The 26,238-nt window shown below is 46.6% G+C and overlaps 1 pseudogene; it reads right to left on the bottom strand.

Moving 5' to 3' along the window:
- Positions 1-7,805: 7,805 nt before the first annotated feature.
- On the bottom strand, positions 7,806-11,178 carry LOC119923721 (annotated as a pseudogene).
- Positions 11,179-26,238: the final 15,060 nt, after the last annotated feature.

The raw sequence follows: 26,238 nt of genomic DNA, 5'->3' as shown, positions 1-26,238 counted from the left end.
CCCAGGAATCCCAGGACCGGAACAGACCTGGAAGAAAAAGCACTGGGGCCCCGGGCCCAGAGAATGAGGGGCCAGATGGATTGGATTTCCACCCTGTTAATTCATCGCTACCCCTTCACAGGCCTGAAGGCCCTGCCGCGAACCCTACAGCAGTCCAGAGAGGGCAGATGGACACCAGCCAAGGCCAGAGCAGGCCCCTCGTGCCTACCATGGCAGCGAAGGCCCCGGCCCCTGCCGAGTCCCATGGCCTTAGAGCTTCGAATCCGGGCCCAACATGGACCAGCAAGGGCACACAGATGACACCGAAGGCTGTGCCCAGGAGGTTACAGATGTGGATCAGGTCAATTGCCAAACATCGGGCATTGGAGTAGGCTCCAGGGGTCTGCTGAGAGATGCCTGCGGGAGAGGGAAGAAGCAGAACTCTGCCTGGCCAGGGAACACCAAACCGTTCTTCCCCGAGGGTCTCTCACGCCTGTGGGTGGGCTTCTCCACCCTGCTGAGCCGCGGCCCTCACCCGTGTCCACTTCAGAATCGTCCTAAGGACGTCTTCCCGGGCCCTGGGCCGAATAGGCCCAAGGCCCCCTAAAGTGCAGAACCCTGACCTGCAGATGGACCAGAGCACTGCTTGTGCTCGGGGGAATCAGTCAATTCCTTCCGTAGTACAGCATCTGATGTCATTCAGCATCTCAGTCTATTAAATGCAGTCATCTTTCTGCGACAGGGCCGTGTCTTCCATCTGTCCCGCTGTCTGAGAGCTTCTGACCACTGTGGGGATCTGGATGGTGTCCATCACCCTTCTCGTGGTTGGGAAGAGGAACGGGGAGCGAGAGTGTGAAGTTGTGGTAGTCAGGCTTGGGAAGATGTGGGGACGATCAGGCTCAACCCAGAACGGTCTCGAGGGCCTCAACTGCAGTAGAAAAGCAGCATGGCCCTGTGGACAGAAAGCGGGTTCTAATCCCATCACCTCTATTTGTCTGCAGGGTGACCCTGGGCAAATCACTACACTTCTCTGGGCCTCACTTCCCCCATCTATCAGATGGGGATTGAGAAGCTGAGGCCCATATGGGACAGGGATTGGGTCCAACCTGATTACTCGCCACCTACCCCAACACTTAAAACAGTTCCTGGCACTTGGTGCTTAACACTTCAGGCCTTCAAGACTTTTTAATTGAGAGTGAATCAGGATTATTCGAGGTGGAAAAGGAGAAATCGGCTTTCTGCAAAACACCTCCTGAATTGATTTCACTACCCCCGGTCTTTAGTGCCTGAAAAAAGGAATATTACAAATGCAAAAGGAGAAACTTGCTTCTTTCAGAAATTATCCCGTTAATTTGTCCACCACAGGTCTTCAAGACCTGAAGACAACATATAGGAGATGGAAAGGGAGAAATTGGCTTGATGCAAAAAAAATCTCCTGCTTGTATTTCTCTACCTATGATCATCCAGGCCTCCAAAGAGAATATTTGAGGTGAAAAATGAGAAATTTGCCTCATGCAAAATAATCTCCAGACTTTAAGTACTCTTACCTAAACTTTTCAAGACCTGCAGAGTCAGTGTATTCAGTGTACGGTTTACTCCAAAAGAAAACAAACCAAAAAACCCCTCTAATTTGTTTCTCTGCCTATGGCCTTTAAGGCCTGCAAAGAGAACGTTTGAGGAGTTAAAGGAATTATGACCCAGATGCAGATTTCCTCTTCTTTTTAACAACCTCATCCTTACCATCCTTGTGTTTCATTCTAACATTGTGAGCCCCTGGAGGTCCAGGGATCATGTCTAACTCTCACTTGTGTATTTTCTTCCCCAGTGATTAGTAGAGAGCTCTACTCACAGTAGTTGTTTAATAAATACTATTGCTACTACTACTACTATTACTCCTCCTCCGACTATGTTGCCGACTTGTACTTCCCAAGCTCTTAGTACAGTGCTGTGCACACAGAAAGCACTCAATAAATACGATTGATTGAATGAATGAATGAACAGTTACCAAGAGAGAAAACCCCCCACCTTTTCCGGATTCAACATGGGCTTGCCCAGGCAGGTGTCCACTTTGGCCACCAGGCGGGTAGGTCAAATTCAAGCCCTTCAGACTGGGAGAGGGAAGGGCTTCCTTCTCAGAGCCGTTGGGTGGGGTCAGGGTCGGGATCCAGGCTGCGGCCTTGTAGCCCAGGACACTGGGCCCAGGATTTTTCCCAGGGTGCACTGCGGCCATGGAACCCATCGCCACATTCCAGACAAGTACAGGCTCTACCAACTCTGTCGAATTGTGCTCTCACAAGCATTTGATACAGTGCTCTGCATGCAGTAAGCCCTCAATAAATAGCATCGACTGCCACTGAATTAAAAACCATCTTTTTAATCAATGTTCTAGGGGACACTTCCCTAGAGCCCCAGAGTCAAGACGAACTACTTGAAAAACTGGGAAGGGACCTCGAGGACCGTGTCAACCTGGCCCTATTTTGGATTGTGAGGTCGACCTCTATTCTTTTGTAAACCTCATGGACGTGTTTGAATTTCCTTGAAGACGTTTTCATTCTATTTATCTTTAGAAAAACAGGTTGGAATGGGAGAGGAGAGAATCCAAACTCCTCAAGGACCAAACAAGCTGGAAGGCACACCCCAGGTTCCTCAGAAACTCAAGGTGCCGAGAAGACCGACGCCACCCCTCAAGCCCTTCCTGTGCCAGGTCGAGCTCTTGGGGAGCCAAACGACAACACAACTTGATGCATGCAAATGATGCTTACTATCTCTTTGCAGGAACCTATTGTTTTTCAATGCACTTCTTAAGCACTTACTATGAGCCAATAACTGTAGTATGCCCCGGGGTAGGTAAAACATGGTCAGTCCCTGTCCCACATGGGGCTCACACTCTAAATCCCTACCTTCCAGTTGAGGTAACTGAGGTCACCCAGCCGAGAAGTGGCTGAGCCAGGATTAGATCCCAAGTCCTCTGACACCCAGTCCCATGCTCTATCCTTTAGGTCATGTTGCTTCTCTAATTTTCTTTCAATCTGAACGTCTTCCAAGAACAATCAACCAATCAATGATATTTATCTTTTGTTTGATTAATTGATCAATTTCAGCTCTCCCACATACCTGTTGTTTGGCTTTGGACACTTCACTTCTCTGTGCCTCTCTGCTCCCTCATCTGCAAAATGTGGATTCATTTTGTTCTCCCTCCCATTGGGATAGAGATGCATGGACTTGGGACGTACCTTTAGATGAGATCTTCTCCGTCCTCTCAAGTGGTAATCCATCCACCTGGGCTGCGGACCTCATTCCCTTTCATCTTATGAAAATTCTCACCCCTTCCCTCCTCCCTTCCTTAACTTCCATCTTCAACTGCTCACTCTCCACTGGTTCCTTCCTCTCTCCCTTCAAACATGCCCACGTCTCCCCCACCCTAAAAAACCCTCTCTTGACCCCACTGCCCCTTCTAGTTATTACCCTATCTCCCTCCTACCCGTCCTTTCCAAACTCCTAGAATGAGTCGTCTATACTCGCTGCCTCGAATTCCTCAACTCCAACTCTCTTCTAGACCCCCTCTAATCTGGCTTCTGTCCCCTGCACTCCACTGAACTGCCCTCTCAAAGGTCACCAATGACCTCCTTCTTGCCATATCCAATGGCTCCTACTCTATCCTAGTCCTCCTCGACCTCTCAGCTACCCTCGACACTGTGGACCATCCCCTTCCCCTCAACACGCTATCCAGCCTAAGTGGTTTGTATGTTTTTTAGAGTGTTGCTTGACCCTTGAGAAGTCAACCAAAGTTTGGTAGTTTGGAGACATCCAGAGCTCATCTCTGGAGATGACATTCATGCTGCCATGGGGAAGGAAGCCTTAAGCAGAAGGAAGTGAAGGGGAAAAAAATTCAGGTTAAGGCACTTAGCTCAACTTGACTGCCTTAGGTAAACCTTCACTAATTGAATTTAGTAACAGTACAAACATTGATTTTACAGAATGCTTCAGTGTTTCATCAGTCACTCTGTAACATCATTGACATGACTGTCAGCACTTTTTGTGGGAGCATGTAGGATTTGACTTTTCATCCTTCTTTACTGTCAGAATATATTTCCAAGATGCGCCAATAAAATGTACACGAATATCAGTCACTGAACTGTGGAAATCTTGTTGTTCTGGAGGGCTCTCAGGAAAAAATTCAACTTATCAAATTGCATTTTTATTGTATTCATTCATTCAATCATATTTATTAAGCACTTACTGTGTGCAGAGCACTGTACTAAGCGCTTGGGAAGTACAAGTTTGCAACATATAGAGACGGTCCCTACCCAACAGTGGGCTCACAGTCTAGAAGGGGGAGACAGACAACAAAACAAAACATATAAACCAAATAAAATAAATAGAATAAATATGTACAAGTATTGTAGAGCTGGTATTCTTAAAACCCAGGGGTTGCTTTGTTGCAAAACTTTGGGTTAAAGAAAAACTTGCACTGGGGTCACCATGGAGTCCATTGACAAGCCCCAACGAGTACAAGACATTTCTTCCACCTCCACCATATCCTGTATGCAAACAAACTCAGATTCCCTAATTTGTTCATTCATTCATTCATTCATTCAATCGTATTTGTTGAGTGCTACTGTGGGCAGAGCACTGTACTAAGTGCTTGGAAAGTACAGTTTAGCAATAAAGAGAGACAATCGCTGCCCACAAAGGAGTTACAGTCTAGAAGGGGTCTACAGACATCTAAACAAGTAAACAGGCATCAATATAAATAAAAAGAATTATAGATATGTACAAATATGCACAAGTGCCATGGGGCCGGGGGGCGGGAGGCGGGAGTGGGTGTTAGAGCAAAGGGAACAAGTCAGGGTGATGCAGATGGGAGAGGGAGCTGAGGAAAAGGGGGACTTGGTCTGGGAAGGCCTCTTGGAGGAGGTGAGCCTTCAGTAGGATTTTGAAAGGGGGAAGTGTGATTGTTTGGCATATTTGAGGAAGGAGAGTGTTCCAGGTCAGAGGTAGGACATGGGCCAGGGTCGACGGTGGGACAGGAGAGAAAGAAGCACTGTGAGAAGATCAGCACTAGAGGAGTGGTGTGTGTGGGCTGAAATGTAGGAGAGAAGGGAGGTGAGGTAAGAAGGGATAAGGTGATGGGGAGCTTTGAAGCCAATAGCGAGTTCTTGTTTCCCTAAACACACTCCAGCCACAATACATAATGCAAACGTGATTGGTTGGAATTCTGTGCACTCCTAGCTTCGGCTGAAACTTTTTTCTAGTACGGATTTATGGATTTAGAGATGAACATATAGCCATCCTTTGTGTTGACGCTACTGACAGTGAAAATCTAGCCATGCTTAAGAAAGAGACCGAACAGTCCAATACGAAACCAAAACCCTTTTCTATTCTGTGTTCCCAGAAGGATAGATCCTTGCTGGGTGACTCTTAAACCTACTAATAATTATGGTACTTGTTAAGTGCTTTTTATGTGCCAAGAACTGTTCTTAGCACTGGGGTAGATACAAGTTAATCTGGATGAACACAGTCCCAGTTCCACACTGGGATCACATTCTTCCCCCCTTCCTTCCTCTCCCCCTTCTCCCCCTCCCTACCCCCACCCCCGCCTTATCTCCTTCCCCACCCCACAGCACCTTTATATATGTATATCGGTTTGTACATATTTATTACTCTATTTATTTATTTTACTTGTACATATTTATTCTATTATTCTATTATTTATTACTCTAAACATATTGTTATTATGTTTTGTTTTGTTGTCTGTCTCCCCCTTCTAGACTGTGAGCCCACTGTTGGGTAAGGACCGTCTCTATATGTTGCCAACTTGCACTTCCCAAGCGCTTAGTACAGTGCTCTGCACACAGTAAGCGCTCAATAAATACAATTGAATGAATGAATGAATCTCCATTTTTTACTGATGTGTAAATAATCCTTATTTTACATATGAGGTAACTAAGGTACAGAGAAGTTGTGACTTTCCTAAGGTCACACAGCAGATAAGTGGTGGAGCCGGGATTAGAACCCAGGACCTTATGCCTCCCAGGCCTGTGCTCTATCCACTACACCCTGCTGCTGGTTCATTCAGAACTTATATCTGTTTTCAAGCCTGCCTCTTGGTGTCCCACCAGGGCATCACAGATGATGAGATGGCCATGCAATTTAATGAGATGGCCAAGTAATTTAATTGGTGATTAAAATCGTCAATAAACTCAAAGGGAAATTATAAAGATAGGTGTACCTCTTTAGTCGCTTATAATAATAATAATGGTATTTGATAAGCGTTTACTATGTGCCAAGCGCTGTTCTAAGCGCTGGGGAGATACAAGGTGATCAGGTTGTCCCATGGGGGGCTCACAGTCTTAATACCCATTTTACAGATGAGCGAACTGAGGCTCAGAGAAGTTAAGTGACTTGCCCAAAGTCACACAGCTAACAAGTGGCAGAGCCGGGATTTGAACCCATGACCTCTGACTCCAAAGCCCGTACTCTTTCCACTGAGCCACGCTGCTTCTCTGTATAGTATATATATAGTATATTATAGTATATATAATATACTATATGTGTGTGTTTATTACATAGACAATAATTATGTTCCTTTATAATTTTTCTGTGGGTTTATAAATGATAATACTGATGAGAGGAGAATGTGAGCTCAAGAAATAGACATTGCAGTGCAGCAAGGGGAAAATTTTTCCCTCAGTTGATAGAGGAGCCAGAGACCAATGTTTCAGTCTTTCACCCTGGTCTTCTGTAGAACAGGGACTACATTCCCACAGAATCCCACAGAAGGAAAGGAAAACTCAGTTTGCCTACACACCCCGCACACCGACAACACTCACGCATCTTCTGTCATGGAATTATGCTGTGCCTGTCAGAGGAATGTTCCCTGCTGTACCACACAAAACCCCAAATGGATGTAAGGGTTACTAATAAATGATGTGTTCCCTGCCCATAGCAGACTGCCCCTAGTCCGCCCATGACTGACTTCCACAACCCCTCCCCACCATACCTGTTCTTCTCACCAAAACCCCAGTGAGACCAACGGCCTCAATAATAAGTACTTCTTAAGCACTTGGTATGTGCCGAGCACTGTTGGAAGCACTGGGTTAGATACAAGCAAATCAGATTGGGCAGGTTTGAGTCCCACATGGGACTCCAACTCTTAAGCCCCATTTACAGATGAGGTAACTGAGGCCCAGAAAAGTCAAGCCACTTGCTCAAGGTCAGCCAGCAGATGTGGTGGCATCAGGGTTAGAACCCAGTTCTCCTGACCCCCTTGCCCGTGGTTTATCCAGTAAGCCACACTGCATCCCCCCAGCAGGAAGGAGGGAGCACTCACGCCTGACATGCCCACAGCCCAACATCCAATGCTAGCCAGGATCAAGCCCAGGCCCAACGAGACAGACGAAAGACCCGCCTTCCCATACTGAGCCTCCAGGAGGCCTTCCCAGACTGAGCCCGCCTTTTTCCTCTCCTCCTTCTCCTCCTGCCCTCTCCATCGCACACCCACCCGACCCCCTTCCCCTCCCCACGGCACTTGTGTATATTTGTACACATTTATTACTCTATTACGTTTACTAATGATGTTTATATAGCTATAACTCTATTGATTCTGATGGTTTTGACACCTGTCTCCTGTCTACTTGTTTTGTTTTGTTGTCTGTCTCCCCTTTCCAGACTGTGAGCCCGTTGTTGGGTAGGGACCATCTCTATATGTTGCCGATTTGTACTTCCCAAGCACTTGGTACAGTGCTGTGCACACAATAAGCTCTCAATAAATACGATTGAATGAATGAACGACCCAGCTTTCCTGCAGGAAGAACCATTTATTTTCAACATGGCCAGGATGGAGAATGAAGTTGGGTGCTGTGCTCCGGGGAGAACTGGCTGATTCCCCCGGAGCACAGGAAGGCCTCTGTTGGAATGTTCATCTTTGTGCAGTGTTTAGGGGGCCCTGGGCCTAGTCGACCCGGGGCCCAGGAAGACGTCTTGAGGATGAAGTGTGAGGACCTGGGGGGTGAGCCCCACGGATTAGTATGGTAGAGAAGGGAGCGAGACTCTCAAGAAAGGGCGACTTGTTGTTCCTGGATGCTGAGCTCCACTTGCAAGGCTGCTTTGAGCCCGTTGTCACCCAAGCCTTGGGGCTGATATTGGACTGCTGGCCTTTGCCGAGAGAACTGAGCCACATTTTTAGCTTGGCTGAAAACGAAGCTTGAGGTGACGACTGGTTTATCTTGCTGATCCTTGCTGGGACCAAGGTGGAAGAAACGGGGCCCCAGGATTTGGCTGGTCCTGGGACCTTTGCTGCCAGGGCAGAGACAGAGGTCCTGCTGTGGTCTTTAGTGTCCTTCTTCCCTCTCTGTACAGCCGTGATGGCTCCCAAGTGGCCTGCAGACCTGGGAGGGCAGAGGGATTAGTTGATGGGGAGGGAACCTGGCTCATCGTTCTTCAGTCCCGGGGCCCACAAGGTTTGGATCTGAGGTCTTGCCCCATTATATGCTTCCTGGGAGTGGTGACGCTCCTCTGCTGCCCATTGGAACCTGGTTGCATTCAGCAGCGGGTAAGACATGGGCCTTCTCAGATGTCTCCCCATTCACCCAGTCAGCCACACCGCAGTCAGGCTGGTCTCCAGTGGGGGTAGGCTCATGGCCTGGTCTCGCGGCCAGCCGGATCAGCCCTAATGGGGACACCGTGACAGGCCCAGTTAGGTAATGTATGAGAGAAAGCCCAGAAATAAAAGCCACGTGCTTTCTCTTCAAGATAGTTTCCAGGGCCTTTACTATCCTTTGGACAATGACTATCCTTCTTTTAGACTGTGAGCCCACTGTTGGGTAGGGACTGTCTCTATATGTTGCCAACTTGTACTTCCCAAGCGCTTAGTACAGTGCTCTGCACACAGTAAGCGCTCAATAAATACGATTGATTGATTGATTGATTGGACAGGTCGCCAGCCTTGATTTTTCCCTGGTGTTTCTGTGGTCCCGACTTCAAACTGAGCTTCAGGAAGGACTCCACCCTTCTGTCACACCATGTAACCGGCCTCTGTGTTCTCTGGTGTCTCTGTTCAGGGACCCTGGAGTGGGGGAAGGCGGGATGGCTGGTGGAATGGCTGGGTCCGGATATTTGGGGCTGGAGAGACCTGGGGCGCTCAGTGAAGAAGGAGGAGCTGGCGGGGGTGAGGTGCCAGTATGGTCCCTCCCGCTGTGCACCAGGAAGGAGATTTCCCCAGCAATATACTGATGGTGCTTTGAATCAGTGTTGTCTTCTAGTGCCCACTATTCACTTTTCAGCCTGGGGGAGTCCTCGAGTCTCAGAACCTTAGATATGCCATCCGTGACATCTGGCACACTGTGGCCCGAGTCCTTAATGTGGCCCGAGTCCTTAATGTGGCCCGGATCCTTGATCAGTGAGGACCCCGGGGGGATGGACATTCCATGGCAGAAGACTCTCTTCTCAGGAGAGTCGTGCTGGGCATCATTTGGGTGGGTTTCCTGCCCTCCCACCTGCAGCATGTGGCTCTCTGGATATCTCTGCTCCTGGGACGATGTCGTCAGTCCCTCGGCTTCACTCTGCCAGGGAGCGGGGCCAGTGAAAGCGGTTGGAATTATCAGACCCAGGGGACCGTGGTTGTTTGGGCTGAGGTGAGGGGGCTGGCAGGAGGTCATGGTCCCCCTAGTCTTAGTCTGCAACTTGGCAGATTTTGGCAGATTTTGGCTCTGTTTCCTCATGGGATTCTTTTTCAGGACATGCCATTCGCCCGTGGCCAGAGCAACTGGCCCGTGGCCAGAGCACTGGCTCAGCTCCCCTCAAACGTGGATCTTTTTCCTCCAGCTGTCGAGTTGGAGGCCCTTTGCCTTGAGAGAAAATCGGGTCTCTTAAGTTAGTGGAAAGTTTGGTCAACGAGGAGGACTTAAGTAGCCATGATCTGCTCTTCTGGGCAGGTTCAGTTCCTGACTCCGGGCCTCGGGAGAAAGACGTTCTGGGCCAAAACATCTTCTCCCTAACGGTAAAAGGCAGTGAGGGTATGGAGCAGGAAGGTCTGTACCATGAAGACACGCCCTGAACCTTCTCTATGAGGCTCTGGCAGGCTGTACAATGTGATTTCTCAGAGCCTCTGTCCTTGTAGTGCCTGTAAAAGAATACCCACTCTTTCCAGCTGAGGGGAAGCAGTTTCCCATAACTGACAGACTCGGCCTTCACGCTTTGGAGCTTCAGCAGCTGGCTCTCGGCCTGCTTCTCTTTTCTAGAGGGAAGCCCACCCCTTCCATGACCCTCAAACCTAGATAGGGACCACCGCTGACAGAATAGACACTGGCATTTGACCCCAGCTGGTGTGATGGCTCTGGTGTGTGGCCATAGCCAAGAGCACTAAGAAATACGTTCGGGTCTGAACAATAAAGGGGTGGAGGTTGTTGCCTGATGGAGAGCAGCAGAAGCAGAGCATGTGGCAGGGGCAGAAACTGGACCATCACAGAGAGGAAATTTCCTTCTCCAGGCACCTTTCAGGACAACACAAATCAATCTTCGAGCTGAGGACAGGGGCTCCAGGATAAAGTTCCGGGCAGGGAGTCAACAGGACTTCCTCTAAACCTGACTCCTCCATTTGCCTACTAGGTGAACTCAGAAAAGGCACTTCACTTCCCTCTGCCTCAGTTTCTTTATCTGTAAACTGGAGATTAAATACATGCTCAGTGTCTTCATTATACTGTAAGCCCCATTTGGGACAGGGACTGTGTCTGATCTTGTTAACTTATATCTACCTCAGCACGATACTTGGTACATGGTACAGGATTATTATTATTATTATTTTTACAATTAATAATAATTAATATTTTATTCCTATCAAATCAACATCAAAACATTTCACAAGGTAAGCCCTCTTGCCTATTCATTCAATCGTATTTTTTGACCGCTTACTGTGTGCAGAGCACTGTACTAAGCGCTTGGGAAGTACAAGTTAGCAACATATAGAGACGGTCCCTACCCAACAACAGTCTAGAACAACAGTCTAGAAGTCTAGTCTAGCAATGCTATTGATATTGAGAGCTCTATCGGGATAATCTGCCGGCCATCCATAGTCCCAGTGTCAATGAACTGAGAGAACCCTCACATCGGTAATGAGAAATGAGCCTGGTCCTGACATATGGAGACCTGGCGGGACGGGGGGAGGAACATCCCCAAGTACCCCTCCCCCGAGAAAGTCATGAGCCCTGGGCAACTGTTGGCTCTCCAACTGTGCCCAACTGTCACAGCACGTGCACCCACCCACAGGGCCTGCCCTCTTCCCACTTTCCGGTCATTCCCCCCACAATATACCACCCTTCACACTAATGCCACACTCCCCCACACCCTGGGTGACTCTTCCCGGGGTCTTTCTCTTCCATCGTGGGCCATCAGAGAGTCGAGGCGGGAGGCCCAGTAAGGGGGAAAAGAGAATGAGTAGATCACCTTTTTCAGGAGAAACAGAAACTCTTCTAGCTCCTTGTTCAATTTTTGCCACAGCCTCTGAACTAGAAACCAAGAGAATGGGTTACTTGGGGTTCCTGGGAAGGGATGGGTTTTGCTCTTCCCTGCTATTTGGGGCCGGACTGTGCCCTGGGGCACTATCTTCAAGCCTTGCCAAGCCAGCCATGAACCTTGAGGGTAGTTGCCCCCTCCCTCGTGTGTGTGTTGGGCAGGGGCAGGGATCTGGGAAACAGCGTGGCTTAGTGGAAAGATCACGGGCTTGGGAGTTAGAGGTAGTGGGTTCTAGTCTCGGCTCCACCATTTGTCAGCTGGGTGACTTTGGGCAAGCCGCTTAAATTCTCTGTGCCTCCGTTACCTCATCTGTAAAATGGGGATTAAGACTGTGATCCCCACATGGGACAATCCAATTACCATGTATCTACTCCAGAGCTTAGAACAGTGCTTGGCACATAGTAAGCACTTAACAAATACCATCATTATTATTATCAGGGGGGTGCAGAGGGGGCAGCTCAAGGAGTTGTACAACAAGGAGGAAAGGGAGGACAGTAACTTTAACTAATGGGCTGGCATCGAGGTTAACAGGTCTTAGAGATGGACTCTGATCTCTCTGTTAGGAAAAAGGCAAAAATCCATTTTTATCTCTTCTTCTCTCCTACCCCCTCCGTGACCTGCCTGGCCATGCCTGTGAATTTTGTCCCCTAGAAGGAGATCTTCCCTTCACTCAGAGGGAATCTTGGTCCCTGGTTCTGTTACTGGAGACTTGGGGGTGGGCCAGCGGGGAGACCGAGAGTGACAGAGTGAGATTGGAGGAGGAAGAGCCCACCAGGCGTGCATCCAGAGAGCTTGTCTCAGCTCAAGCAATAACCAAGCTCCCATGATCCATAAGGCCTCAGAGACCTGGTCAGGGCTCTTTTAAGAAGCTGGGGCAACCATCCTCACTTGGGGCTCTTGGTAGCTCCTGCACAGTGGACGGAGGACAGGGAGGTGAAAGGGCAAGAAAAAGGATTAGGAGGAAGTGGGAAGCAGCGGGGTCTAGTGGAGAAATCCCAGGCCTGGAAGCTAGAAGACCCATTCTAGTATAGGTCTGCCACTCTCCCGTTGTATGATCGTGGGCAAATCACTTAACTTCCTCCTCTAGGCTGTGAGCCCCCTCCCTAAATGGTAAAGTTGCTGCGGGCAGGGCACGTGTTTATCAGCTCTGTTGTACTGTACTCTCCGAAGTATTTAGTACAGCACTCTGCATAGAGTACGCACTCCATAAATACCATTGATGCTGATGGCTCCCTGTGCCTCAGTTTCCTCAACTTCTAAGTGGGGATTCAATACCTGTTCTCCCTCCTACTTGGCCTGTGAGCCTAATATGAGACAAGGACAAAGAGTGTGTCCAACCTGATTAATGTCTATCTACCTCAGAGCTTAGAACAATGCTTGACACACAGTGAGTGCTTAGCAAATACAATAAAACAAGTTAAAAAAAACAACAACAAAAAAGAGTGGGCTGGGAGACCTGACAGTTTTCCAAGCCCCTGAAACTCACAGGGATCGGTCAATCCCGGGTCCCTACCAGGATATTAATTTTTTCTCCCGAAGCTTGAGGTGGCCCCACCAGATGTGCCAGAGTAGCAGCCCGAGGAATACGTGGGTGAATCTCTCATCAGGGAGGGGCCACTTAAGACCCCAGAGGATGGAGAGGATTGGGAACAGGAGGGATTCCAGGATGATCCACATCCTCCTTCCTGGCTCTGCCCGATCCTCTGTCTGGGCCTGGACAGAGCCACTCACCTCACTGAGCCGGGGGCCAAGGCCCCATAGCAGGGTCATAAAGACAGCTGAGTCATGGACTGTGAGCCCACTGATGGGTAGGGACTGTCTCTATATGTTGCCAACTTGTACTTCCCAAGCGCTTAGTACAGTGCTCTGCACACAGTAAGTGCTCAATAAATACGATTGATGATGATGATGATGATGGAGGGAGAGGAAAGGGAGGGTGGTTGGGGAGGCTCGTTAGGCTGGCGGGGGTGGGGGGAGGGGATGAGGGGAAATGGGGTGGAGGCAGTGATTCTAGTTGGGATGGGGGAAGAAAGTCTAGGTGGGGAGGAGGTGGAGGGGAGCTTCAGTAGGGGAGGATGACTCCTGTGAGGAGGGTTAGTTCCCGGAGGTGGGGGAGGGCAGTTCTAAAGGGAGAAACGAAGTTGGGGTGACTCCTTTGGGCAGGGCACATAGTTCCCGTGTGGGAGGCTGGTTCTGGAGGGAACGGGTGCTGGCTCTCAGGTGGATGGATGGATGGATGGGTGGATAGTACTTCTCAGAGAGGGTGGCTCCTGAGGTGATTGGGTCCCATAAGACTGATTCAAAGGAGGGTGGTGGAGACTGTCCCGCTCTGAGGGGATGTGTCACCTAGTGAGTGGAAGAGAAAAAGCGTGGCCTGGTGGAAAGACCACCGGGCCTGGACTCAGTGGATCCAGGGTGAAATCCCGGTTCTGCCGCTCGTCTGTTACATAACTGGAGGAAAGCATCCAAATTTCCCTGTGCCACAGTTTCCTTATCTATAAAATGAGGATTAAGTACCTGTCCTCCCTCCCCCTTAGCCTGTGATCCCCGCGCACCCCGTGGGACTGGAATTGTGTCCAACATGATTGATTCATGTCAACACCAGCAGGTACTACACTGCTCGGCTCACAGTAAGCCAACATGTACTGCATACACCATAAACTATAATACAGTCATATGCTACGTATGCTATACTACTATATATAACAATCATTGATCTCATTATTATTTTGTTTTATTAGGGGAAAAAGAGGAGGAGATTAATTAGAAATCAGAACGTGAATATGATAGGTATGTGGTTTACTAATTTAAATTTGAGAGACTTCCTCAGGACTTCCTGGCTGTTGGGATTTCCCCATTTAAGCATTGTTTTTAGAGCTGCTCTTCCAATCCCCTCCTCTGATTGGTTCCCCCACGCAGGGAAGTGATCATTTCACTCCACTGAGTGATGGCCATGTTCCTTCCTCTGATTTGACAGTACACCTTTAATGCCTCCCTCTGATATCCAGCCGGATCTGTCTGTTTCCCCCTCTAGACTGTAAACTTATTATGGGCAGGTAACATGTCTCCCAACTCTGCTACATTGTACAGAGCCAAGCACTTAGTACAGTGCTTTGCACAAAGTAAACTCTTAATAAACACAATAGATTATAATGATGACTTAATACATTGCTCTGGCCATTGCTTGATCTTAGAAGAGGCCCAAATGACATACTATCGTGGGACACTTGCCAATTTCCTCAAATTTTATCTCACAAAATCGACAATGGAACAAGGTACCCAGGGCCATCCATCCAATTAATCAGCCATTCAATTAATAGTATTGAAAACTTACTCTAGAAAGAGCACTATTCTCAACACTTGGGAGAGTATTATTGAATTAATAGACATGCGTTCTGCCTTCAAGGAGTTTGCAATCTAGTGAGGGAGACAGACACCAAAGTAATTACAGGAAAGTAACGGAATTTAAAAATACATTCATAAGTGCTACAGGAGGTGAGTCCCTAAAGTGCTCAGTGAATGAGAGCTCAATGCATCAATTACACAGTCCAGATCAGGGACAGTGGTGGCCTGTCAGATGTGACGGGAGAAGGGGTTTCCAGGTGGGGAGAGGGATATGGCTGAGGGAGTTGGGTGAGGAGGGAGCTGCTGTTCATTCATTCATTCATTCATTCATTCATTCATTCAATCGTATTAATTGAGCACTTACTGTGTGAAGAGCACTATACTAAGCGCTTGGGAAGTGCAAGTTGTCAACATATAGAGCCGGTCCCTACCCAACAGCGGGCTCACAGTCTAGAGGGGGGAGACAGACAACAAAACAAAACATATTAACAAAATAAAATAAATAGAATAGTAAATATGTACAAGTTAAAGAAATAGAGTAATATATATATATATATATATATATATACATGTATGTATACAGGTGCTGTGGGGAGGGGAAGGAGGTAAGGCAGCGGGAGGGGGAGGAGGGGGAGAGAAAGAGGGGGCTCAGGCTGGGAAGGGCTCCTGGATGAGGTGAGCTCTCAGTAGGGCTGTGAAGGGAAGGGGTAGGACGGACAACAAAGAGAGGGAGCTTCCCCGGATGTCTCAGGAGTACAGTACAGTGCTCTTTGCTTAATACAAGGCCTGGAACATAGAAAGCACTTATCAAAAAGCTTTAAAAGATAAAAAAAAAACACCTGGCCCAAATTTCATCTCTAACCCAAGCCTCACATCATGTAGGCTACCTCCCGCATTAATTCGTTCCCCACATGTCTTCCATTTAAACCACTGAAGTTCTCACAACAAATTACTCACTTTTCAATAGGGGAAATGAGTGTCCCTAATCTTAATTAGATAATGAAAATTCGAACTGAAATGCTAAAATGTGGCATAGTTTGGGAATATACTAGAACAAATACAGAATTATTGAATAGGCATAAAACACTTTGATTTCAAAGAGCAAGGGATGCTGTTATAAAGAAATAGTACTTTAAAAACAGGACCCAGCTGTTAAGAGTAATATGGGATTTGACAGCAGAAAACAACTACTCAGTGGAAATAAAAAATACAGCTTCTGAGAGTGCCAAGCAGAAAAACGCTCCCAGAATAAATGCATTCTGCAGAATGTCCTACATGCATTTGACAATTGAACCTCAGGGTTGGCTCAGCCCCCGTTAGTAGACATTATGAGGTTCCCCCTAGTGGCCTCTTTGCAGAGACATTATGAAAAACATACTAATGAAGATGTTCTCAGATATCAGAGAGGAAAACAACCCACTGAAGGAAAATAAGAGCAATAAGGAAATAAACCGTGACCCTGAGAAACGAACTTCAGATTCTGACATCCTCAAACTTGGGTAATGACAGTAAAGCACGCAAAGTCTGGTCTTAGACTAAGGAATCTATTACCTCATTGATCTACCAAGTATCTTTGACCACTGTTCCATGGGCTAATGCTTGGGAGAGGGAGGGGAAAGCCAGAAAAGTCACCATGTAGAGACCCTTCCTGAACCATGTGCGGAGATTTAGCCCAGACTGTCTGAGAGAAGGATTGAGGAGGAAGTAGAGAGTGCCAAGTAGTTTCTGTGAGCACCTGGGTGAAGCGTGACCTAATAGATAGAGCATGTGCATGGGAGTCAGGAGGACCTGGATTCTAAACCTGGCTCTGTGGTGTGACCTTGGGTAAGTCACTTAACTTCTGTGTGCCTCAGTTATCTCACCCGTAAAATGGGGATTAAGACTGTGAGCCCCATGAGGGACATTGACCATGTGCAACCTGATCAGCTTGTATCTACCCCAGCGCTTCGTACAGTGCCTGGGACATAGTGCTTAACAAATACCATTGAAAACAAAAATATATCTTTCCCCCTGAGGCTCAGGCTCCAGAATCATTTTATAGCAGCAAGTGCTATGTTGTACTCCCCCAAGCGCTCAGTACAGAGCTCTGCAAACAGTAAGCACTCAATAAATTCATTCATTCGTTCATTCATATTTATTGAGCATTTACTATGTGCAGAGCACTGTTCTCGGTGCTTGGAAAGTAGAATTCAGCAACAAGGAGAGACAATCCCTGCCTATAATGGGCTCACAGTCTAGAAGGGGTGAGATAGACGTCAAAAGAAGTAAGCAGGCATCAACAGCATCAATATAAATACGATTGATTAGTTGATTGATTATTTGGTACTTAGATAAGAAGATTCTAGTCCATCTGAATGTGAGAGGAGGAGAGCTGTGTACCTAGACTGTGAGCTTGTTGTGAGAAGCGAACGTGTTTACCAATTGATGCTTTATGCTCTCCCAACCTCTTAGTACAGTGCTCTGCACACAGTGAGTGTTCAATAAATATGATTGATAGTTGGGGACGAAGATTCTAGACCATCTTGGGTCCGAAAGGAAGAGAAATGTGAGCCTGGGAGAGCAGAAAGGAATTCCAGGCGGTAACCTCAATGTGGGCAGGGAACGTGACCCTCAACTCTTTTTTTCATTCTCTTCCAAGCACTTAGTACATTGCTCTGCACACAGACTGAGAGCTCATGCTAGGAGCCTGAATAGACACAGGTCCCAGGGAGGGAGGAAGCAGGGTGGCTTAGTGAAGAAGCAGTGTGATCTAGTGGATAGAGCATGGGTTTGGGAGTCAGAGGATGTGGGTTCTAATCCCAGCTCCTCCACGTGTCTTCTGTGTTACCTTGAGCAAGTCACTTCACTTCTCTGTGTCTCAGTTACCTCATCTGGAAAATGGGGATTAAGACTAAGACAACCTGATCACCTTGCATCTACTCCAATGCTTAGAACAGTGCTTGGCACATAGTAAGCATTTAAGAAATACGATAATTGTTGTCATTTATCAGAGATGATATGGGTGAGGGTATGATACCCAGCAGGTTCGGGTCCAGAGGTAGGACTCCGGGGGAGCAGAGCTCCTGCTCTGAGCTTGGTGGAAAAGGACACTGGGAAACCTTGCATCCAGAGGACTTGGAGAGAAGCAGCATTGTCTGGTGGATAGGGCACGGGGCTGGGAATCAGAAAGACTCGAGTTCTAATCCCGGCTCTGTCACATGTCTGCTGTGTGACCTTGGGCAAGTCACTTAACTTCTCTGGGTCTCAACTATCTCATCTTTAAAATGGGGATTAGGACTTTGAGGCCCATGAGGCTAACGTGAATGATTTGTATCTACTCCAGGTTTTAGAACAGTGCTTGGCACATAGTAAGTGCTTAACAAGTGCCATTGTTATTATTATTATTATTATTGTTGTTGTTGTTGTTGTTGTTGTTGTTATTATGGTAGGAGTGTAATCTGGGTTGCTCTAAAAGTAGAGATAAAAGAACCAGAGGATCATGGGTGCCAGGATTCCTACAGGAAATACTACAAAGGGTCCTAGGAGGAAAGGTAGTAGTTCTGGGAATGGCAGATTAGACTGGAATTCCGTTTATTGCTGTCAAATTATGGAAATAGAACTTTATTGAGATCGCCGATCTTGGTGTCTGTCGGCAGTTGAGCTGGGGGAAAAGCTCCTGGGGCCAGGGAGACCTGAAAAGCAGCATGGCCTAGTGGGTAGAGCCTGGGCCTGGAAGTCAGGAGGGCCTGGAAGTCAGGAGGACCTGGGGTCTAATCCCAGATCCACCACCTGTCCACTTTGTAGCCTAGGGCAAATAACTTCACTTCTCTGGACCTCAGTTACCTCATCTGTAAAATGGAGATTAAGACTGTGAGCGCCATGTGAGACATAGTCTATGTCCAACTTGAATACCTTGTATCTACCATACTTCTTAGTACAGAGCCAGACACATAGTAAGCACCTAACAAATACCATTAACAGTAACAACAATGGACCTGGGAAGTCGCAGAAAGAGGAGGGAGTATTTTTCTCCATGAGCTTCTTGTAGCCAGCCTCTGAGGGGGTTTGTAGGCTTGTTCCCATTGATCCCTTCAACTTGGAGGAGATGGACTTCAGCCATAGAGTGGTCAGAACAATAGGAATGCGAGGTCTTGGGGAGCACTCAAAAAAAACATCTGCAAACCTGAGGTAGAATAATGAAAGCACCAGAGGGCTTTAGGACCAGCAGAAGCTAACTGAGGTCCAGGGGCTCCTGAAATAGCTATGGGGACCCTTTCAGATGGGAGTTAGGGCTGAAAACCTCCAATAACATCTCAGCAACACTCTACAATCAATCCATCAATAATATTTATTTGGTACCTAGACTGTAGCTCTGGACTGTAAGCTCATTGTGGGCAGGGAATGCATCTGTTATATCATTGTCTTAATTTCCCTAGCACTTAGTACAGTGCTGTGAACAAAGTAAGCGCTCAATAAATATGAGTGACTGATACAATGTTCTGCACACAGTAAATATGAGCTCAATAAATATGATTGAATTAATGAATTGGTACCTACTGTAATCAGAGTAACCGCAACAAAGTGCTTGGGAGGGAATACCTGATGCCTGTCACACAGAGCTTGTAATTTAGTGGAGGACACAGATGAACAAATAATTACTTACAAACAGGAGGAAGCAATGCTCAAATTGTATGGCATATGAAACGATATTTACAAAAATGAAATGAGAGGTTGCAAGTTAGCTCAAAAGGGCTAAGATGTTACAAACAGGTTAGGAGTGTAGGGGGACTGGGGTGAAGAAAATTTAAAAGGGGGAAGTCACCTGGGGATGACAGGATGTCAGAACGGCTTTGAAGGTGGGAGCGTTGTGATGTGATTGATTTGAAGGGGGAAGGTGTTTCAGGGAAGACGGACTCGTGAATCAGTTGTTGGAGATGGGAGAGAAGGGAACGAGGTACAACGAGTAGTAGGTTAAGTTAAAAAGAACAAAGCATGTGAGCTGGGGTGTAACGGTTGAAGAGAGTGGATGAGTAAGAGGGAACAAGTCAAAGAAGTGCCATAAAGCTGATGGCAAAAGCTTTTGTGTCATTTTTTTTGAAGGCTGGAGAAAGGTGTTCCCAACAATGTTTAGAAAGATGATCCAAAACAACCAAGAGCACTGTTGACCAGAAAGAGCAGATACAAAGAAAAGTAAGGAGACACATACAGTTGTCAAAGAGATAGAGTAGACACGTTTCTTGGAGGAGAGGAAAGGGTGGATCTGGGAAATATTGTGGAGGAGAAAAAAGATAGATTTAGCAACAGACTGAATGTGATAGTTGAAAGAGGAATCAAGGATATTTCCAAGGGTGCACATTTTAGAAACTGTGGAGATTATTTTGTCAACCATGATGGGAAAGTTGAGCGGAGGTGGGGATTTAGGAGGATGAATAAAGAGGTCAGTTTTGAAACAGTCAATGCTATTTACTGAGCACTTACTGGGTGCAGATCACTGAACTACATGTTTGGGAGAGTACAATATAATAGTGCATGTAGACATGAGCTCTGCCTACAAAGGGCTTTCAGTCTAAAGTGGGAGACAGACATTAAAATAAATTACCAGTAGAAAGAGTGTAGGGTTACGTACCTAAGTGCTGTAGGGTGTTCTCAAGGGTACACATCCAAGTGTATGGGTGACACGGAAAGGAGAGAGAATAAGAGTTTAGTCAGGGAAGGCCTCTTGGGAGAAATGTCAAAGGGGAGGGAATTCCAGGCCAGAGGCATGCCTTTGACAAGGAATTTGAGGGGAAACATGTGATAGTGAGGTGCAGAGATGAGGTTGAGCAATCTGGGTTGTAGTAGGAGATCAACAGGGTAAGTTAGGACAGGGAGAGCTGATTGACATCCTTCAAAGCTGATGGTGAGGAGTTTGTTTTTGACGCAGAGGTGGGAGCAACCACTGGAGGCTATTGAGGAGTGGGGAGTAAAGGACTAACTTATTTTTTAGAAAAATGATACGGGCAGTAGGAATAAAGTACGAACTGGAGAGGGGAGAGCACAATAAGTTTGAGGTTCTGGCTGGGACATCCAAATGGAGATGTCTTGAGGGCAAGAGCAAAACTGCAGACATGGAGGGTGCACAATGCCAGCCAAATGGATTTGGGATGGGAGTGGATGGACTCCAAGTAGGAGCAAATATAAAATCTGAAGAGTAGGAGACCCCAGAAGAGAACCCTGATGAACACCCACCTGTCAGAGCAGACGAGGGGAAGAAGAGGACCAATAAATAGGAGACCCCAGAAGAGAACCCTGATGAACACCCACCTGTCAGAGCAGACGAGGGGAAGAAGAGGACAAATAAAAGGGACGGAGAGAAAGCAGCCAAAGAAGCAGAAGGAAAATCATGATAAAACCGTGTTTTCAGGAGGAAAGTGTCATCCACAGTGATAAAGGCAACTTAGATGACCAGGAGGAATAGAACAAGGAAGAGATCACTGTTGATTGTAGCAAATGTGATCCCGAGTGAAGTGAAAGGGAAAGAAAACAGATTGTATGTAGTGGACCAAGACAGGAGTGGGAAGCAGTATGGCCTAGTGGATTAATCACAGGTGTGGGACATTGAAAAATTGAAGTCATTTTATCCCTCAGAAGATTCATAATTTCTTCAAGTTAAAAGATTTTTTATTCTTGGTTTTCACTTTGACGAAAGTAATGGTAAATATGCTTCATTGAACTAGTCCCTGAATAAGATGTGGGAGATAAAATAAATAATTGCTTCTTTAAGACAACAATTGAAAATAAAATCTCATCTGAAATGTAGCTCATGGTAATGCCTAAGTCTTACCATTCAAATTCTAAGACTGATTATCAAGATTATTTTGAAAAGAATTTATTCAAATTAGTAGATGGGTTGACAACATCATCACAAATGAACCACAAAAGTATAAATTGAATTAGTCTAACAGATTTTTAATTTGAGTAAAAAGCAAACTTCATTCCATGTACTAGAGATTACTGACTGAACGGTGTTCCAGTTTCAGAAATTGTCGTCAGGTAGCTGCTAAAGTAGTAAACCTCATATTTAGCCAGAGCATAGTCCTGTGTATTTCTCCATCCCAACAGTTCTGAAATTACATTGTAAAAGCTTTTTTCAAGTAGCTAATGACAGCACCTAAGAAGGAAAATCAATACCTACCGATTGCCAACTGTTATACTTTCGGAGTAAGTGTTTTATAATGCGTGCATTTTCTCTTTTTCTGCCTAGAAATCGCCTGCAGCCGCCTCTCAGGTTACCTAAAGTTTCTCCAGTTGAGCAGAACTTAGATTCACTGAGTTTTCGATCAAGACAGTTTGGAAATGACACACCTGTCATTTGTAAATACCAAGAGTTTCAAGTATCAGCACAGAGACGTTAGCAAGGAGCCACCTCACTTAAATACCTACAGCGAGACACTTTAAAAGTCTTTCACCAAACCGGGTGTTCAAAATGAGTAAAAGAGATGTAGGATTTGAAAGGGAACTCCTTTGGAGAACCATAAAGCTCTGATTTCTATGTCTGCTAATAAATACACTTGAAAAGGATGTGAGAAAGTAAATTAAAATAATGGTTTCAAATCACAACGATGTACACTTGAAAAACTATAAAATGGACTATTAAGTATCACTTCCCTGAACCTCCCTTCCCTCAATTAGGGGATATGAACTTCCTATTCACATAGACCCACTCTGCCTAGAATATGAAAACCTGTTCCCTCTACCAATACCAGGAGAGAAAGAGTGAAAGAAATATTTCCCTCTTCAAACAAGGGAACTCAAAATGCTTAGCTTCAATCAATCAATCAATCAATCGTATTTATTGAGCGCTTACTATGTGCAGAGCACTGTACTAAGCGCTTGGGAAGTACAAATTGGCAACACATAGAGACAGTCCCTACCCAACAGTGGGCTCACAGTCTAAAAGGGGGAGACAGAGAACAGAACTAAACATACCAACAAAATAAAATAAATAGGATAGAAATGTACAAGTAAAATAAATAAATAAATAAATAAATAGAGTAATACATATGTACAACCATATATACATATATACAGGTGCTGTGGGGAAGGGAAGGAGGTAAGATGGGGGGATGGAGAGGGGGACGAGGGGGAGAGGAAGGAAGGGGCTCAGTCTGGGAAGGCCTCCTGGAGGAGGTGAGCTCTCAGCAGGGCCTTGAAGGGAGGAAGAGAGCTAGCTTGGCGGAGGGGCAGAGGGAGGGCATTCCAGGCCCGGGGGATGACGTGGGCCGGGGGTCGACGGCGGGACAGGCGAGAACGAGGTACAGTGAGGAGATTAGCGGTGGAGGAGCGGAGGTTGAGGGCTGGGCAGTAGAAGGAGAGAAGGGAGGTGAGGTAGGAGGGGGCGAGGTGATGGAGAGCCTTGAAGCCCAGGGTGAGGAGTTTCTGCCTGATGCGCAGATTGATTGGTAGCCACTGGAGATTTTTGAGGAGGGGAGTAATATGCCCAGAGCGTTTCTGGACAAAGATAATCCGGGCAGCAGCATGAAGTATGGATTGAAGTGGAGAGAGACACGAGGATGGGAGATCAGAGAGAAGGCTGGTGCAGTAGTCCAGACGGGATAGGATGAGAGCTTGAATGAGCAGGGTAGCAGTTTGGATGGAGAGGAAAGGGCGGATCTTGGCAATGTTGCGGAGCTGAGACCGGCAGGTTTTGGTGACGGCTTGGATGTGAGGGGTGAATGAGAGAGCGGAGTCGAGGATGACACCAAGGTTGCGGGCTTGTGAGACGGGAAGGATGGTAGTGCCGTCAACAGAGATGGGAAAGTCAGGGAGAGGACAAGGTTTGGGAGGGAAGACAAGGAGCTCAGTCTTCGACATGTTGAGCTTTAGGTGGCGGGCGGACATCCAGATGGAGATGTCCTGAAGGCAGGAGGAGATGCGAGCCCGGAGGGAGGGGGAGAGAGTAGGGGCAGAGATGTAGATCTGGGTGTCATCAGCGTAGAGATGATAGTTGAAGCCGTGGGAGCGAATGAGGTCACCAAGGGAGTGGGTGTAGATTGAGAACAGAAGGGGACCAAGCACTGAACCTTGGGGAACCCCCACAGTAAGAGGATGGGAGGGGGAGGAGGAGCCTGCAAAAGAGACTGAGAAAGAACGACCGGAGAGATAAGAGGAGAACCAGGAGAGGACGGAGTCTGTGAAGCCCAGGTCAGATAGCGTGTTGAGGAGAAGGGGGTGGTCCACAGTGTCAAAGGCAGCTGAGAGGTCGAGGAGGATTAGGACAGAATATGAACAATCCAGAACAACCCAGAACAATCCCTTACTGTACTGCCAGAAAGTCATAGGCCATCCCTTTCTCTTCCTGGGAAATGTAGCTTCTTCTTTCCTTCTCTGCAAACCCTGTGCTAACTTTGAACAGGACATCAGAGTAGAGGTTTTGACCACACATGGCTCCTTCAAAACTGACCATACCGACACAGTCTTACAAGGAATTAAAGAAAAAATAATCAGGAAGCCAATAGCCCATGTTTCGCAGGCTGAGTTTCAGTGACGGGGGGATTCAAGCAGTGTTATTTCTGTGGATTGCTATACACGAGGGCGTACCATTATTGCTACAAGGTTTAGCATTTTCAAAGTACAGGATATAATTCACAATTGAGGCTGGATTCTTCACAAGCATTTGCTAGTTCTTCTCAATAGCCTTGATTAACTCAATAGCAGTGAATAGTGTCATTTTCCCAGAGCACATTATAGGCCCAAATGTCAGGTGCTGGACAGTGACTCTCCCATGACAATTAGAGAGATCTCTTCGTCAATGTACTTGTCCTCCTTCATTCCGATCCTTCATTCTAGTTGCCGAGTCAGGCTGTCTCTTCTTACTGTTAGGCCCCTGGGGGGCAAGGACCATGGCTAATTTCCACCTACGTATTCTCTCCGGGCACTTAGTACAGTGCTCTGCACACAGCAAGCACTTGCTATATGCTATTCCTACTACTACTAGGGCTTTAGGCTAGACTCCTTTTCCCACAGAGGAAGAGGCAAGAAGATACATCTTCCTGGGCAAGAGGATACATCATTCTGTGATCCATGGTATTTATTGAGGTATTGCAGCATATACAGCACTGCACTAAGCCCTTGAAAGAGTACAGTACAATAAAGTTGGTAGGCATGATCCCTCCCCACAAAGAGCTTACAGTCAAGCAGGGGAGGTAACATTCTATGAAAGGAAAACATGATTTGTTTTCTTGATGCCTCTGTCTTTCATTTTATTCCTTCAGTAGAGATGTTGTAAAAGGAAAAGCTATCCTGTAGCCACAGGAAATCTGGTTCAGTCTAAACATCGATATTAACACATGAACTGCTTCTTAATAATAATAATATTGATGATGATAATAATAATGATATTCATTAAGTGTTAACTATGTACAAAGCACTCTACTATGCACTGGGGTTGCTACATGATACTCTAATAGTCCTGTAAGCTCATTATGAGCAGGGTCTGGATATTTCTATTGCGAGATTGGACTCTCCCAAGCACTTAGTACAGTGCTCTGCCCACAGTAAGTGCTCAAAAGTATAAATGGATGAGTGAATGAATCTACCAAACACCTAATTCTGAACCAAACCTCGATCAATCACTCATGTTCCAAAGGAGGATTCTTTTCCCACCATTAAAATTAAAATGCAATTTATAATTCTCTAGCCAGAAGGGATTTCTTCCTATTAATCAAGCAATCAATCACAGAGCACTGTACCTCACACCTGGGAAAACACAACACAATGGAGTTGGTAGTCACAATCTGCCCTACTGAAGCTCACTGACAGTGGGAAAGCTTTGGCAGCTCTCTGAGTTACAGGTCAAATCAAAAAATAGGCAAAGTGAATCTGCCATCCCTGCACAAAGCTCTAATGGTGTTTGGGGATCCTTCTAGAGGTGGCAGGTTTCCCGTCAAGACGAATAACAGTTTTCCTTAATAGTTTGTTCACTGAATCTTGCATTTCCTCCTGCCTTCAGTTCATCTCTACTGGTTGTCCCACGGACACCTCACACTTAATATGTCCAAAACAGAATTCCTCATCTTTCTACCCAAACCTAGACTGTGAGCCCGTTGTTGGGTAGGGACCATCTCTATGTGTTGCCAACTTGGACTTCCTAAGCGCTTAATACACTGCTCTGCACACAGTAAGCGCTCAATAAATACGATTGAATGAATGAACGAAACCCTGTCCTTCTCCAGTCTTTCCCATAGCTGTAAACCCTACAATTCTCCCTATCTCACAAGCCTATAACCTTAGTATTATCCTCAATTTATCTCTCTCACTCAACCCATATATTCAATCTGTTCCCTAATCCTGCTGGTACTCTCTTCACAACATCACAAATATTCATCCTTTCCTCTCCATCCAAACTGCTATAATGCTGATCCAAGCACTTATTAAATTCCACCT

The sequence above is a fragment of the Tachyglossus aculeatus genome, unplaced genomic scaffold (genome assembly GCF_015852505.1).
Source record: "Tachyglossus aculeatus isolate mTacAcu1 unplaced genomic scaffold, mTacAcu1.pri scaffold_225_arrow_ctg1, whole genome shotgun sequence".
Taxonomy (NCBI): domain Eukaryota; kingdom Metazoa; phylum Chordata; class Mammalia; order Monotremata; family Tachyglossidae; genus Tachyglossus; species Tachyglossus aculeatus.
This window is presented reverse-complemented; position numbering and strand designations above follow the sequence as displayed.